At 45.6% G+C, this 17,079-nt stretch overlaps 1 protein-coding gene across 2 annotated transcripts in view; it reads left to right on the top strand.

The window, feature by feature from the left end:
* The first annotated feature begins 1,898 nt into the window (after nt 1-1,898).
* SIK3 (SIK family kinase 3) overlaps nt 1,899-17,079 on the top strand; it is a 94,865-nt gene continuing 79,684 nt past the window's right edge. For both annotated transcript variants that reach the window (XM_053366281.1, XM_053366280.1), the window contains exon 1: nt 1,899-1,998. The gene's annotated coding sequence lies outside the window, so the exon portion shown is untranslated. The remainder of the gene's footprint in view (nt 1,999-17,079) is intronic.

The raw sequence follows: 17,079 nt of genomic DNA, 5'->3' as shown, positions 1-17,079 counted from the left end.
ACTTCAGTACATGATAAAATTGTCTTTTCCCGACTTCCAGACCCATTTTCCATGGTGTTTTAATTTCTCCCCCTCTACTGCACAATACCTTCTATTTCTTATACCAACACATCAGTACTGTATTCTCTAGTTCCTTCTGTTGCTCATATTTAAAATCCACCTTGCGTGTTCATCAAACTAAGATTTCCTTAAGTAGTCCGAAAAGGGCTTCCCTTCTTCCACAAAACAATCATCGTTAGATTCTCTTATTTCGGCTATTAACTTCGCCAATTCTGCATAGTCCATCGCATGGGTGTAGCCAAGGGTGAGGAGCCAGGTACCCCCCTAGATCCTCAAGCACTGTTGAAAAGCATAGAAAGTACTCAATTTTCCGAGGTTCTGCCCCCCTAACAGAAGCCTGCCCCCCACAATGTCTTCTTGTCCTCTATTTACGGTGTATTTTTTACCCGTGATTTCCCAATAAAGGCTCAACAACTTTGACTTCCTTAAATAAAAGCAAAAAAGAAACAAGAAACAAAGTTGAACAACTTTGGCGGCCCCTAAAAATATCCTGGCTACGTCAATGGTCCATCTGACCTTACTTCTCCATTCTTCTTTGGTGGGGAATTCTTCCACTCATTTTTGTGCATGCATAAATCTTTTTCTTTTCTTTTAAACTGTCCCTATAATCCCCAAGATTATTTTTAAGACAGTATCTTAAAAAGCAGAGACATCACCTTGCCAACAAAGGTCCGTATAGTTAAAGCCATGGTTTTCCCAGTAGTGATGTATGGAAGTGAGAGCTGGACCATAAAGAAGGCTGATCGCTGAAGAATTGATGCTTTTGAATTATGGTGCTGGAGGAGACTCTTGAGAGTCCCACGGACTGCAAGAAGATCAAACCTCTCCATTCTGAAGGAAATCAGCCCTGAGTGCTCACTGGAAGGACAGATCGTGAAGCTGAGGCTCCAATACTTTGGCCACCTCATGAGAAGAGAAGACTCCCTGGAAAAGACCCTGATGTTGGGAAAGATGGAGGGCACAAGGAGAAGGGGACGACAGAGGACGAGATGGTTGGACAGTGTTCTCGAAGCTACCAGCATGAGTTTGACCAAACTGCGGGAGGCAGTGGAAGACAGGAGTGCTCTGGTCAATAGGGTCACGAAGAGTCGGACACGACTAAACGACTAAACAACAGCAACAACAATCCCCAAGAGAAAGGCTAACCCACCCAAGTTTTTGATGCCAAGAGACCCCGGCTGGCTTGGAGGGCTTCAGCCTTGGGCCACAGCCTCCCAGGCTCCCTCGGCAGCCGGCGCTCCTCTTCCTCATGTGGCGGTGCAGCCGCCCGGCTCTGCAGACGAACCGCGGCTCGCATGTGCGAAAGGTCGCGCGTCGTGTCCAGCAGCCCTAGTGCAAGCGAAGGCAAAGGCTCCTGGTCGGGCCCTGCTCTGGAGCGCGCGGGGGACGAGACCACTTCCTTGGTGGTCTCCCGCACGGCTTGATCTGCAGCAGCAGCAGCTGCCGCCGAAATTGCAACGAACGGGCAGTTTTGTCCCTTCGCGCTCCCCGTAGCCGTCGCGCGCGCCGGCCGCCTGCCGTGCGCGCTGACGTCCCTCTCGCGTCAGAAGCCGCCGCGGCTGGGCCCGCGCGCGGCTCCTCCTCCTCCTCCACCACCTCCTCCTCCGCCGGTTGCCATGGCGGCGGCTGGGGCCCCGCCCCCGTGCGGATGAGCTCACGCGGTGCCGCAGCCCCGGGAGGAGGGGGGAGGGGCGGCTGCTCCCTCACAACAAGATGGCGGCGGCGGCTGCAGCGTCCGGTGGCGGCGGCGGCGGTGGAAGCGCCGGGGGCCCCCCGCTCCCGGCGCCCGGGACCCGCCTGCCTCCCCCGGCCCCGCCGCCCTCCGCGGCCCGCCCGCCGGGGCCCGCGCGCATCGGCTACTACGAAATCGAGCGCACCATCGGCAAGGGCAACTTCGCCGTCGTCAAGCTGGCCACGCACCTCGTCACTCGCGTCAAGGTGAGGCGGGCGCGACTCTGAGGGGCCTCGGACCCGCTCCTCCGCCGCCCGGTCGCCTGACAGCTCCGCTCCCCGAGGCTGGAGCGCGCCGCCCCCGCGGCCTTGTGGTGGGGGGTCGCGTCTGCTTCGTGCCCGGCAGCGACAAAGCGAGAGGGGAGACCAGACCAGACCGCCACCCCGGCACCGGCCACCCCGGCTCCTCTCCTTTTCCCTCCTCTTTTCCTGGGAATGCCGGCGGGAGCCTTCCGAGCCCCGCCACGCCGAGAATGTGCGTGGCGCGGCTCTGGGCATCCCCGGAGGCGTTGCAACGAGCTCCTTGCGCTTGCAGGAGACTGGCTTGGGAAGGTGGTCTTGCCCCTTTCCTCTTCGCTGTGAGGGATGCTGTTGCCGCCTCCCCGTCCAGTACTTGGTCCCCACAACCAGGCTGCCCTGCTTGTGCTCCCGCTTTCCGCGCTCCCGGAGAGGGGAGGCTTCTTCCGAGAGTGCCACTTTTCCCTGCCAGAGCAAACCTGGTCCTTTCCTTTGCCTGCTGGCTCCTTGAAGTGCCTGTGGTCCAGGCAGGCGCTGCTGCTGGGTTGCTGTGGACTAGACACATGTGGCTAGGGATGCAGGCACCCCGGGGTGCCTCCATGCAAAGTAGCCACGGTGGTAACTTTGAGAGCACCTTGCTTTCCGGCACTGATAAGGTTCATCCAAAAGCCGGGCACGGTCTTGCTGTCAGTTTGCACTGGGCCTCTGTTGATCTCCGACTAATAAAGAAAATTCCCCTCCTCTCTCTCTCTCTCTCTCTCTCTCTCTCTCTCTCTGTGTGTGTGTGCGCGCGCGCCTGTCTGTGGAAAGGAGGTCTTTAGGAGATGGTTCAGAAACTTCATTTAGATTTTTGTTTCATTTAAATTTTGCTTAAACAGCAGGACCTTTTAAGGCTTCTCATGACCAATTTTTATTCAGTGAAGGAGGATTGGAATGCTTTTGTGCTGTTGAAAAGAGCAAGGGCAATGAACGTTGCCTTTTGTGAGGCCTGGCACCTGTTAGCAGAGGTTAGTGCCTTTTTCTTTAGTCAATTTCTTTCATATGCTTTTGGTGCATTAGCTGGCAATGCGTACCTGTGCTAGCTGCTTACGTTTGCCATGTTGGATGATGGCTTCATAGTGGCAGGGTCCCTTTCCATCAATTGGGATCTGATTTGGCATTTTTTCTGTCCAAGGTGTGATATTCTGAAACTGACCAGATTACCGGTATTTCATTCATCATTTGGCAAGAATCTAAACCAAAGCTGGTCACTTTCCAAGGATACCTTCTGCTTGGGGCAGGACAGAATTTCCTGTCTGATCTGGTGGCAGCAGCCTTGGAATCTTACACCTTCTCTTAAAGCATGAAGCCTGACTACTGGCAGCAGTAATCTCAAGATTTTTGCCCTGTAAGCATCTTCTGAGATGGCAATTATCATTCTGCATGTGGAAAGGAGTGGTCTGGCTTGTGATGGTTGATCCCGGGTGACTGATGGGAGGAGGGTGTCACCAGCTGGTCTGATGGAACTTTTGAAATCTGGGTCTGAGAGGAGAAAGCAACTTGATGAGATCAATAGTGGGAGAAAAGGGGTTGTTGGGTTGTTGTTTTTTTGTTTCCTGCCATGTAATCTATTCCTTAATCACCAGTTACTGCTGCTAAGAGTGGTCCTTGTGATTTTTTTTTTTTTTGCACATATGTAACTTCTAATTGAATTGTTAAATGGCATTGAAACTCAAGGACTACATTCTTTGACTCTATCTTTTACTTTCCCCATTATATACATATATATATATATCTGCCAACTGAGGACTACAGTTTATTCATTTGATAAAGTGGACTCTTGTCCATGAAACTTGTCATAACAAATTAGTTGGTCTTCAACATGCTACCTGAACCAAACACAGGTACTACTTGTATCCTCTGATCATGAAGCTGAATTTTGGGTTGTCGTCTTAGCTGCTGGGCCTTTTAGATTGATGATGTGCTAATCAGCTGTTTGTTCATCAAATGTTGCTGAATGCAGCTTGACAGCAAGTCTGACTAACCAACATATACAGTGGTACCTCAGGATAAGAACTTAATTTGTTCTGGAGGTCTGTTCCTAACCTGAAACTGTTCTTAACCTGAGGTACCAGGCCTCCCGCTGCTGCCGCGACGCCATTTCTGTTCTCATCCTGAAGCAAAGTTCTTAACCCGAGGTTCTATTTCTGGGTTAGCGGAGTCTGTAACCTGAAGCGTCTGTAACCCGAGGTACCACTGTACATTATGAGAAATTCTCCTATTGTTGGACTAAGTCAGGTGAGAATAAGTCAGTGCTCCTGCTTTTTGCCTGCTCCCATCTACTGTTAATCTGGTGCCAGGGGCAGCAATGCAGAAATCTGCAGAAATTTGGAATAAAATCTTCATCTCTGTCTGTAGGCTAGTCCAGCAGAGCTTCTAGGTCAGCTCTGTTACTTGTGCTGATATTTTGTTTCTGCATAGTATAGAAAGCAGATAGGAAGCAGTGGTCCTATGATGGTGAGTTTCCGATCTATGTAAGAAGCCCTTCGGTCCATCTATGGCTGTGGTGTGCAACATCTGAGGTGGCACAGTGCTGCTGGTGCTATCGTTCAGTTTGTTGCAGAGCTTAATTGCTGCTTTCTCCCTACCTGCGGCTCTCCAGTTATTGTTGGACTACAACTCCCATCACCCCTGACCATGGCTCATGCTGGCTGGGATGATGGGAGTGAAGTCCAACAGCAGCATATGGGTGCATGTACTCCAGGTAGTTTCCCAGGTAGAGCTACCCTCCACTGTTAAATTCATATTTAAAAAGCCTAACTCAACCAGGATTACTGACAGTGGTTGATGTTAAAGTCTATGAAAATATCAGGGTAAAAGCTGTGTTAATGAATAACAGAGGCTTAGTATGGGAACTGAAGTTTGAAGAACCTGCTTCTTTGAGAGTTTTCCCTGCATATCTTATGATCTGGAGCCCATTCTGAATACAAAAACGAAGGGCACCTTCCACTTGCAGAAGGTACCAGCACCCAGAAGAGGCTTCTTGCTAGAAAGTGGGTGAGGCAGGAGGAAGTAACTTCTATTTCCCCAAGCCCCCAGAATCACTTCCCATGCTGTTCTGGAATCCCCTGGAGCAGCTTTTTAGGGGACTGTAAGAGAAAGGAGGAATTGGTGAAAATTGCCACTCCAACCCCTTATAATGTGAGCACCGAGTAGAGCTCTCTGTTCATTATGAGAATGGATTCAGCTCATTGCATCTAACACAAGAAATCTCAATTTAAAATAAATCTTACTTTCCTTGTTTTGTTTAGAGTGGGTCTTAGTTGCACAAAGACTTTTTCGTAGCTTCTTGGATCAAGAGACTGACTAGCATGTATCTGAAATGCTTCTTGAACCTGTTGATTCACTTCTGCCAGTGGGTGGAGAGGAACTGCTGTTCCTTGGAAGTCGATTCTCTGATCAGTTTGAGCAACTTGCATTCTGAGAATATTTAGCCTGACCCGAGTTTGTAATTCAGTCAAGAGTTCAAAGTGAATTCTTGAAGGCCAAATATCTGACCTGTACTCTCAAAACATGTGTGGGTGGGTGGGGGCAGGTGAGAGAAGAAATGCAGACTTTGAAGAAGGGGCAGAGGATCCTTGTGCCTCTCAAAACCTTTTCATCTAAAGGTTCCTCAAGTTCATTTTGTTGTCTCCAGCAAGCAGAGTACATGACCAGCAGATGTCTGCTTATGCGGGGTTTCTCCAGTCCTTGTGTTTTTCTGTGGTCTCAATTGGAGGCAGTCACCGTAGTGATTCAGAGATGGATGGCTGCAAACAGGCTTAGAAACAAATAGGTGATTGTTTACAAAGTCCACCAGAAAGCCTGAAGTGTTGAGCAAGGCACTAATACTGAAGTGGGAAAGTGTTGTGGGGAAATCCCCCCCATGCCCACCCCACCCGCCCGCATTCAAAAGCAGGCCAGTGTTTTTCAGTTAACAGGAATTCTGTCTGGGGCTTGACTTAAGTAGACTTTGGTAGGGACAGACAGATCCATGGAAAACTGGAGCCCTGGGGCAATATCCAAAGGTTTCACAGAGCTTTTGTGATAGTAATTGAAACATTGGGGTGGGGGTGGATCTGACTGCAGTAGAGGTTACCCATCTATTTCCCCTCTGTCTGCTTATGGTGAAGCTGCAGAATCCAAGAGTCCTGTTTGTTAAGAGCTCTTGGAGAATGGAACTCCCAGTAAAATTGGCAAAGCCACAAGCATTGAAAAATATGGAACATGCTTGTGTTTTACAACTCTGAGGATCATTTTGGAAGGGCAAATAGGTGAGAGGAGCTGTTGTATTAGACCAATAACATTTCAAGGTTCACAGAACATGTCATTGTTTTTTAGATTCTGAGAAACTCAGTGTGGCTTGCTTCATACAAGTCTTAAGTTCTTGCTTGTTACAGCGGTAACTTTATTGCCTACTTGCCTTTCTTTATGGAAGATCCCTTGCTTCTCAGTAGAGACTTCTAGCTTTCCCAGTAGCCTTTCTCCAGTCTCCTTGTCTGTCAGAAATTCTTTTGAGCTTAGCGCTGGCAAGATTCCTTCTAAGCACAAGGCCACAAACACTGTTGAAATGGACCCTTTCACTTAAAAGCGCAGATGGTCCATTTATTTACTGCGTTCTTGCTAACCTTGAAAATATGTTTGCTGAAATTCACAGTGATGGAACATTGTGGTAAGAGAGCATTGTTCACTTGAAAAATGCAGGCTATTTGGTTTCAGAGACAATGTTTAGATGTTGTCGGACACGACTAAACGACTAAACAACAACAACATCTGGGAAATAAACTTGGATGCATGCATGCGAAGCTAGGTTTAGAGGAGCTGATTTTAAATCCTGTTAACTTTTAGTGTATGGCAAGGATGCTGCTGTCAGCTAGACAGGAACCGACTTGCTTCTCTGGGGGTATTAACAGGACACCTGCAGGATATCTTACTGTGTTCCTCCCTCTCTGTTTCCTGTGTCCTTTCACCTCATTTCTCTTGCATTCTGATGTTGCACAAGGAGGAGGGAAAATGCTCTATGACCTCTCTACCAGGCTGTTGTGTACAAATCCTTCTAGTGTCCTTGTTGAGTTACAGAGTAGAATTTGCTGCACTGTCAACCCAGTGGTGTCATTGCAGGCAGAGGGAGTTTGAAATTGCCCCATTACTGGGCAGTGCCATGTGTGTGGTGTCTGTTACGCAACTGTGGTGAAGCTTGGGCCCTTATCCGCTAATTTATTCTGGATGTAGTTTTGTTGGTGATCTTCTGATTCTCTCTCACAACATTATGCTGTGTACCTGTATTTGCATACAAGATAGTATTTTGTACAGAAACCTGATGTGCATCAATAGCGCATTGCATTTGGCAAATATGCAAGTGCTCGCTCAGTAATGCTGCAATCCCTCCATCTTGTGTCCTCAGGAGGGCCAGGTAGGCTTTGTCTGAGATGCATACTCACAGTCTCCATAGTTAGTTCTTGGTTTCCTGCCTTTTCCTTCTGGAAGCTCAACTTGCAAGGGCTGATTACCTTGTCATATGCTGGGGACAATCCTGACAAGTCTAAGGTGAAGCTGTTACTGATAGTGTAGTCTTTTCCTCACATATCACTCATGCCTGAGAACATGGGTAGGCAAACTAAGGCCCCAGGGGCCAGATCTGGCTCAATTGCCTTCTAAATCTGGCCCGCGGATGGTCCAGGAATCAGCATGTTTTTACATGAGTAGAATATGTCCTTTTATTTAAAATGCATCTCTGGGTTGTTTGTGGGGCCTGCCTGGTGTTTTTACGTAAGTAGAATGTGTGCTTTTATTTAAAATGCATCTCTAGGTCATTTGTGGGGCATAGGAATTCGTTCATCCCCCCCAATATAGTCCGGCCCCCAAGGTATGAGGGACCGGCCCCCTGCTGAAAAAGTTTGCTGACCCCTGCCTGAGAAGTTGATTGTTTGTTGTCTAACTCCTCAGTCAATTTTAATTTAAGCTGCACTGTAATCTGAAAGCAACTTAACTTGCCAAGTTGCCAGAGTTACCATCTCAATATTGGTATCTGCACTTGATTTCCCAGGCTGCTCTAGTTTACCCCCCAGTTTACCAATATTTTAACTAGGAAAGTGAAACTGCTTTTTTTGCTGACATTTCACATTTGGTGGCTTCTGGCAAATGTGGCTTCCTGGTTGACCTAACTTCTGAGTCTGAGGTGTAGGATGTTGAACAGCAACCACGATTCTGTTTGTTGAAATCCTCTGTAATCAGATCAGCAGAATGCATCATCATCATCATCATCATCATCAAGCGAAGCCCTACTACTAGCTGAGGTGGGGAAAAGCTTCTGTTCTTTGGGGAATCTGTAGGACGTCTTATATGGCATGTTTGGAAGGGCTAGTTGTTGGGAGCATTTGTGATTTGTTACTTGCCTGAATGCAGAAAAAGAAAAGGGTCATGTTCAGGGCTGTTCTCCTTCCCTGCTCAACTCTTCTGCTGTTCCTCATGCACATACCTCCCTCTGCCACACAAAGCAATGTATACTAGGAGACTGCTGTCTCCTGATCATGGCATAGTGCTAGCTTGATGTGGCCTTCTTTTCTGGTTCAGATCTTTACTCACAGTGCACAGGGACTATGATTCCCCCTCCCCTCTATCAATTGAATCTTGTGAAATATGTCTGACATCTATTGGAAAGACACCTTTTCTAGCAGTACTCCTGGGGCTTGTGGTTTCTCAAAGAATCCTGATATGTTTGCTGTTGAATGAAGAAGGATGTGGAAAAGAGGCAGAGAACTGTTGCCAGCATATTCACTCTGTGATTCCCTCGACACTCCTTAGAAGCAGAAGAATGCATTAATCGCCAACATGTATTTAACTGTGCTATCTGACTCTAAACAACTCTTAACTTCTAAAAGTATTTTAGTGTAGTCAGCAAAAGGACCACTATAAAATGTTCATCACCTCCAGCTCAGTTCTGTTGACAGGTGACATTTGTGTGCCTCAAAACACCTCCTTTTGTGAGGGCTGTAAAAACTGGAAAGTGTGTAGGTGTGTCGGGGGAGGGGGGATTAAGGTCTAGCTCTTGCCTAACCCTCCCCAAAGAAAAGAGCTTCACATGATCAAATCTGAGGAAACAAGACCAGAACTTTGGTGTTCTCTCAAGCTCTTATCGGGTGGTGCTGGAGAGCTCTCTGCAATATTGAGATTTAAGGTAGATCAAAATCTTGTTCAGCATTTCTTTCCATGGTTAGATAATGCCAAAAACGTGTTATGAAGAGTTCACTTGTTTGCTTCGTAAACAAACAGCACTTGCTCATCCCTCCCTCTCTTGATGGTTGTACTGCAGCTTGTTTTCCAGTGACTGTCTGCTGGGGTGGGAGAAAGGCCAGAAAGAGGATCAAAGTTGGCTGACTGACTTTGTGACTAGTGTGTCCTGTGCTGCACCCCTTTTGGAAGGGAAAATGGTAATTGACATACTGCATGCACATGACTCCCTATGTCTGGTGGTAGGCACAGGTGATTCCAGAGATCTAAATGTGATGGCTGTGTACACCACAAGAGACAAAATTTCTGAGGTGCCCTGGATTTTGAGTCATTGTTGGAAAAAACTGGAAATGGCTCTAAGAAACAAATTGAATTAGTGACTTGTGGTCACGTTCATGTTGGGTGGGGACAAGAGAAGTGCATGTATGCCCTTAAATGCCCTTTGCTGTCAAGATCTGTGTTAAGTGTGTTGAAGCTTTGCTCGAATCCATATTCTGTGGGTTACTTGGTTTTTTAAAGATCATAGCTGAAGATCACTTTGAATCTATAGGTAATATAATTCCACATTTGAAAATTGGACTTCCAGGCTTCTGGAGCCCCTTTTGCTATTTATTCATATTGAAATACTAAATAAAATCAATATTACAAATAAAAAAAAACCAGAATCATAATATTCAAAGCAAATTCAGAACTCCAATTACATAAAATGCCAGTGAATGGGACAAAAAAAAAAGTCACTGAAGCCCTGTCAAAACAAGCAAGTATTTTAAGGCCTTCTGAGAAGCCTGAAGTGTAGCCACCTGCCACAGCTCTATAGAGAAAGGCTTGGAGAAGCCCCAAGCATCAGTGGTACCCTCTTTTCAGTATGTATTGGGGACTTCTGCGTGGAGATGAGTCACTTGTTCTAAAAATGACTAATGATTGCGAATCATTCTGAAACAACTCTCTTTTGGTGTGTGTGTGTGTGTGTGTTAGGTAACAGGGAGGCTGTTGGGCTACAGAAAATCTCTCTATGCAGCCAATAATATTTCTTCTACTGACAACTCTTGGGTCACTCTTAACAGGCTGTAGCTCATCCTTTTATTAGTGCTCCAGATGTGATATGAATTACCTGCTTCTGGAGATCACAGAGCATGAAAGTGTTCTCTGTTCCCACCACTGCTCTTCGGCATTTCAATCTGTCTGATCTTGTTTGGCCTAGGGGCACTGCATGGTATTATTATTATTATTATTATTAATTAAATTTGTATACTGCCCTCTACCCGCAGGTCTCAGGGCGGTTCTCAATATAAAATCACAATATAAAAACACAAAACATAATAAAAACAAGAACATCCCAATAATCCCTCTCCTCCCCAACACATTTTAAAAGGGCATTGGATGTCAGTAGCCAAAGGCCTGGTTAAAGAAGAACACTTTTTTATTCTAAATCTCTCAAAGTTTCTTTGGTATGTCTCTTTCAATATTTATTAAAATATTTGTATGGCATCTTATTCCTAGGAACAGCATTCAGGGTGGCCACTGACAAGTTACTGTAGCAAAGCTGAAACAACTGCAAAAGTGAAAGCAGAGCTAAAGCTTTAGATGAAACAAGTTGCACTGTTTCTATATTTCTGTATATTAATAAAATGTTTTCCAAGCCCTCCTTTGCTTTGTGTGTCCCCTCTCTCCCATGATGTCTGTAAATTGGCTGAAGAGATGGGCATGTTCTCTTTGCTTCTGAATCAATTCTATTATCACTTTAGTCACGTTATTTTATTGTCTCTTGAAAATGTCTGAAAGCTATACATGTTATGTATCGGTCTTGTTGGGCATGCAAAAGAAGGAGAGTGCTAACTATGGAAACTTGCCCCCCCCCAACTGGAATGGTATTGTGTGATTTTTATTTGGTCTCAGTAAAAAAACATTTAGGACATTTTAATCTACCTTTTGAGTACCACATAACTCTTCATTTTGCTTAATGTTAAAACATAAGAGTTGGGGGGAGGGTTTAAAATAGTTCGTTAAAGGAGGGCAAGAGCATCCTTCTTGCAAAATGTCTAGGTTATCTTGTGCCAATGCTACACTGAAGCAAAGAACACATAGTAGCAGTTCCCATTGCTACATAGTAGCAGTTCCACTCATAAATATATGACAACTACTCAAGTCTGTCCACATACATCCAAGAAAGTGTGGTTTTTTAACTCTGTCTTTTGAGTGGTTTTGTCAGGTTGGCCGAGCAAGTTCCTAGGGTGCTTGTTAATTCCCATGTGGGAATTAAAATACTGCAGTGTTTCTAACAGAGTCTTCCTGTTCACAGTTCACCTCCAGCTAGGCCCTCTTCCAGGATACTCCATTCCATTCCATTTCATGCCACCTCTCAGCCTTGGAGCTGGGAAGGCATGGGGATGGATTTGCTGCTACAACAATGCCTGGAAGTTAGGGAGAAGGCTAATAGCATGCCATGCTTTCCAGAAAGCAATGGCACAGTTTCCATGACAGAATGGGAAACAATTCATAGGATTGTTATAGGGATAACACAGATAATCGGTGTTCAATCTGCTTTGAACAGTCTTTTTCTTAAAAAAAATGTATAGTGAATGTTGATGGGAAAGGCAGGAACTTGATGAACAGTACCTCGTTGCCTGTTTGCCATACATTAAAATTTCCCTTTAGAATCTGGGGTTGAACAGTGCTTGTGTTTTATGTGATTGAGCCTGCAGTAGCAAACTGGATGAGAATCTGACATAGTGACCTTTCTCTGCTTTGGAAGTGCTTGGTTGTTAGTTTTGGTTAACTGTGAAATTCCAACCTGACATTGCAGAAGGCAAGGTAGTGCCTCCTGAGCTGGTATGTAGTTAATTGTCAGCCAACGCAGGGCTGGATATTCACACACCTCATATGTCAAGTGTTTTGCTTATCTGAGTGTTGCTATGAAAGAAGTTTGTAGAGGAGAAACTAATAAGCTTGGGAGGGAAAAATCTCTGTTGAGGTTCTAAACTGATTAAAACTGGACTCCAAGATTATGAAGGGTGGTTAAAGAAATGTGGATTGCGTCTTTCCCAGCTGTGAGGCAACATGCTGGAGTGATGGTAAGATCTACTTAAATTGCTAAATTGTCTTGGCTAGTGAGTTGGAATAGTCCTCATAATGACAACTGTATACACAGAGTACCACTCCAGTTTTTACTTAAAAATATCCTTCCCAGAAAATCTCTGTGTTTCAAGCATCTAGAGAAGACAAACCAGTAGAGCCAGCACAATAATGCAGAGTTTGTAAATAGCCTGCCAAAATTGGTACCTCCAGCACTCGTGCACTAAAGCAGGCAAGTTGCTTGTTCTTTGCTGCTTCTAGTGTCATATTTGCCTCAGGAGAGGCTGGCTAGGCTTGGCCCTGCAGCAGCCTAAGCTTTGCAGAAGAATGGAAGATTAAGAGACTTCCAGAAATGTAACTAATTTGTGTGTCCTTTTTTTGAGAGAGAAAGAATGAAGCTACCAAAGTTAAGACAAATGCAGGATTCCCAACATCGTGCTCATGAAGTTAGTAGTGTTTAATTCAATGCCTATCCAATCTCAGCAAACTCTGCTGTTATCCCATCGCTTCCACAGCTAGGCCTCAAGATTCAGATAGTTAAGCCCCCGTTTCCTGATTTGACTCTGACTTCCAAATGTGGCCTCTCCCGGCCCCCATGAATTTGGTAACGTGCTCTGAAAGGATAGCATGTACCGTATTTTTCACTCTATAAGACGCACCAGACCACAAGACGCACCTAGTTTTTGGAGGAGGAAAACAAGAACAAAAATATTCTGAATCTCAGAAGCCAGAACAGCAAGAGGGATTGCTGTGCAGTGAAAGCAGCAATCCCTCTTGTTGTTCTGGCTTCTGGGATAGCTGCGCAGCCTGCATTTGCTCCATAAGACGTACACACATTCCCCCTTACTTTTTAGGAGGGAAAAAGTGAGTCTTATAGAGCAAAAAATACGGTAGTTCTCCTCCCAGAATGACTACTAAAACCAAAGAATATATTTTAGCATGACAGGAGGAACACAGGGAACTGCCTTATACAGAGTCAAACTATTGGTCCATCTAGCTCAGTATTGTCTACATTGACTGGCAGCTACTCTCCAGGGTTACCGGCTATGATTTTTCTCAGCCCTACCTGGAGTTTGAACCTAGGACCCTTTGCATGCAAAGCAGATGCTCTGTCCCTGAGCTATGGCCCTTCCCAGTAGCTGTCTTCTGGGTGCCATTGTGCTGTTCTTGTGTGTCTAGCCTTTGGCCATTCACAACTATTACTGAGGCTTCTCTCTTGATGAGGGCATCTTGCATTGAAGTCCAGGCTATCGCAGCTCATTTTGACATGGTAAAAGGCAGCTTCATGCTTTCCTTTGTAAGAGAAGGAAAGCATCTGTATGTAACTTCTGGGCAGTAGATTTTTATACTTGGCAGACAGACACCACCACTCTTTGATTTCTTCTCTTTTAATAATTTTTGTTAGTACTCCTAATTAACATCTACTCTGAAGTCCTGTTGAATTCAATGGGGCCTGCTCCCAGGGAAGTGGGAATAAGATTGTAGCCTTGGTATCTCAAGATGTTCCAGTTAATTGCAGTCATTTAGTATTTAAATCCCAGATTAAAACTGGCCCTGGTTCACTGATGATGTGAGCATCATGCCAAAACTTGGCACTCTTGAAGGATCTGCCAGCAAGCAAACCACAGAGGTCCTGGTATTTTGCTCCCTGCACCAGCATTGATGGATGATATTTCAGCAGTGGGTTTTCTTTCCATTCTGCATCATTTTGCCATTTAGGGTAACTGCCGTGGATTTCTTTTCATAATAAAAGCACTGGCAGCTTAAGGTGATGACACTGCCTGTCAGTGGCTGCATTGACGTAGGTATACCCAAGGAATGTATGGTGTGCATACACTGAGATTTTGGATATGATTTCTAAGGAGACTCTTGTTTTTCAGAGTGGAAAATGGTTTGTGCAGTTATCTAGATCTTATTTCCTTAGTGCCAGTCTACAGAGTCATTTGCTCCACTGTCTGTATACCTTTTTAAACTTGCATCTCCTACACCAGGCATAGGAATCCTGTGACACTTCAGATGTTGTTGGACTCTAGCTTCCATCATCCCTGACCGTTAGCTATGTGAGATGGGGAAAATGAGAGTTGGAGTCCAATAACTCCTGGAGAGCCACAGCTTCCTTGTTCCTGTCCTGCACTATCCACGTCTCTCAGCCTTGTTTATGAAGTCATCTAGGGTTGCATCCAGTGTTAATTAGAGTTGGTTCTTTGAAATTAATAAACATGACTAAAAAAAGATAGCATTCTAACAGTGAGTGGTTACTTGTGTAAGATCTCTTTTTTGCACTGAAACAAGTTAAATGTGATGGCACCAGGGAATGCTAATTCCTTTGCACGCACATTCTCCCCAACTGTGTTACTCCTAGTGCGGGTTGGTACAGCTTTGGAGACTGCAGCCCAGCCACGATAAAAAATAGCTGACAAGATGTGGCTTTGGGTTGGGAAGAGCGCAAGCTAAAGTTTTGAGTACTCCTTTCTGCCCTCCCCTGTGCATTCTAAAATAGTCACTTGGGGTATCTCTGGATTGTCAACATTTTCTAGGAGGAATTAAAGGAATACTGTGAAATGTAGGTTTATTAAAGTGGATTAAAGTGCTCTGTCCTAGGTCAATAAATTCACTTTAAAAAGAAACAGGCCTTAGTGGTTAGGAAAGTGATGGGGAAATGAATTGAAAAATGTGGAGTGAACTGATGGGAAGGTGTATACGCACCTTGCAAACAAACTGGGGTGAGAGAAGAATGAACTTCCTGAAGACAAATCAGAAGGAATACACAATGAAGACCAGATTGAATCTAACCTTTGTAAGCTTTGTGGCAGCAAACTGGGATGGATGTTCAATTAATAGGTCATTTGGAGAAGCTCTTAGTGGCATCTTGCATCATGTTGCCCCAGTCTGCTGCCGCTGCGTTTGGCTTGGGTTGAAGTGATTTTGCATAAGAGAGGTTGTCTCCTTCCATTCCTCAATACCTGTTCACCAAAGCTTTTTTCAATATGTATTTTTGTAACCTTTGAATTTTTTCTGAATCTGCTAAACAGACTAAAACAGACCAAAGGACCCCCTAACTGGTTGGCAGCCCTAAGAGTGTCCTTAGAGTGAGATGAAGGTATAGAAAGATGGCAGGTCACAGAGCAGGGGAGAGTCTTGGCCATCCAGAACAAATGCCAACGAGGCAGGAAATCTGTGGGGAAAGCAAAGTAAATGTGTTGCAGCTTTTGCCATGGCAACAAACATACCCTGTTCCTGTCAGGGAGAGAAGAGAAAAACAAAGCAGGTCAGCCACACGGAGGCCGAGGCAGGAGAATGACTCTGCCATAGCTTTGAAACTGTACTGGCAACCAGGGACCTTCACCCCCTTCTCCAAGAACAGAGTTGCTTCTGCTGGCTTAAGAACAGTGAAAAGGCAATAGGGGTCAGGGGGTGGTGGGCTAACTAAGAGTCCAGAGAGAGATCAGAGCTGCAGGGTGTGAAGGCTTAGGAGACTGTCCTGTCCTAATAAATGTAGCGCAAGTGCTGCCCCCAAATTGCCAGTCGGTGCTCATGAACTTTCCATAACCTCCGAGTGGCACTTGTCTGGGCTCTGGAAACTGAAGCTGCAGCTGTATTTCACGTTGTCATTTGTGCAATACAGATCACAGAACTGAAGAGGCATTGCTTAAGTGTTAAGAATCTGAAAACTTCCCTTGGCTTCTGGAGTGCTTCAGATACCACCACTGTGTGTGAGTGCGTGCATGTGTGCTCATATATTTATATATTTGTGTGGAACTACAACTGCTGCAAACGTTAGTGGGAAGTTCAGCTGTCTTGGTGCTGCATCTGTGCTGACCCGTAGATGGTTGCCTGCATTTGCACACCCTGCAGTCGGTGGCAAAAGTACAAAGACGTTGGTCCCAAGGCAGCTTGTAGCACTCGGAACATTCCCAAAAAGCCGTTGCCTACTCACATGACAGAATTTTGCTTGTCTACATTTCCTAAAGCGTATTTCTCATCTACCCAGGTCTGATGCAGACGCCTCACGGTGGTGCTTGATGCTGTATAGAGGCATCATTTTTGAGGGCCAAGCAAGCTACACCAATGGGTTGCAGTTTAGAAAGGGAGCAGCTCTGTCAATGTTTAGGACAAAGGTGGGATCTGATATGGCAGTGGGTGCATTGCTTGTCACGGGCTGCGACTGCTTCCCAGGCTTGTGGAACAGAAGTGGAGCGTGCTGGAACAGATCCACAGGGAGGCTTCCCGGAAGCTTAGATAGGCTTATGGTCTGAAATGGATACTGTTGTAGTTCAGGAATAACAACCAGTGCCTGGGATTAAGAGGCCCAGGAGAGCTGCTCAGAGCTGAGGAACAAAGCAAAGTGAGTGTTCATCTATTCCCACCCCCCTTATTAAAGACTCCGTTCTGCTTCATGTAAAGAGAGATGCGCTTTACAGTGCATTGTAGTTGTTTGTCTGTACGCTCTGCCCCAAGACTGACCTTGAAAACAAAGCTAAAGAGTTTACTAGCCCACTTGCCTTCATGTAGAGGGGTGTGTGTGGGGGGGTCTTCATGAAACTAGAACTAATATTTTTAACTCTTCTGTGATGAGAACTGCTTCCAAGCAAGTGACTAAAAGGCCTGTCTTGCAGTGCTAGCATCCTGGATAGGTGGATTCACAGCTGTTTGGACAACCATACTCTAAATGCTCAGCAGTGGTTCCTCATCCTACCAGAGGGAGGTTTTGAGTGGAATGCTGCAGACATC

This window comes from Podarcis raffonei, chromosome 15 (genome assembly GCF_027172205.1).
Source record: "Podarcis raffonei isolate rPodRaf1 chromosome 15, rPodRaf1.pri, whole genome shotgun sequence".
In the NCBI taxonomy this organism is placed as follows: domain Eukaryota; kingdom Metazoa; phylum Chordata; class Lepidosauria; order Squamata; family Lacertidae; genus Podarcis; species Podarcis raffonei.
Note: the sequence above shows the minus strand (reverse complement) of the source record. Positions and strands in the feature narration are given on the sequence as shown.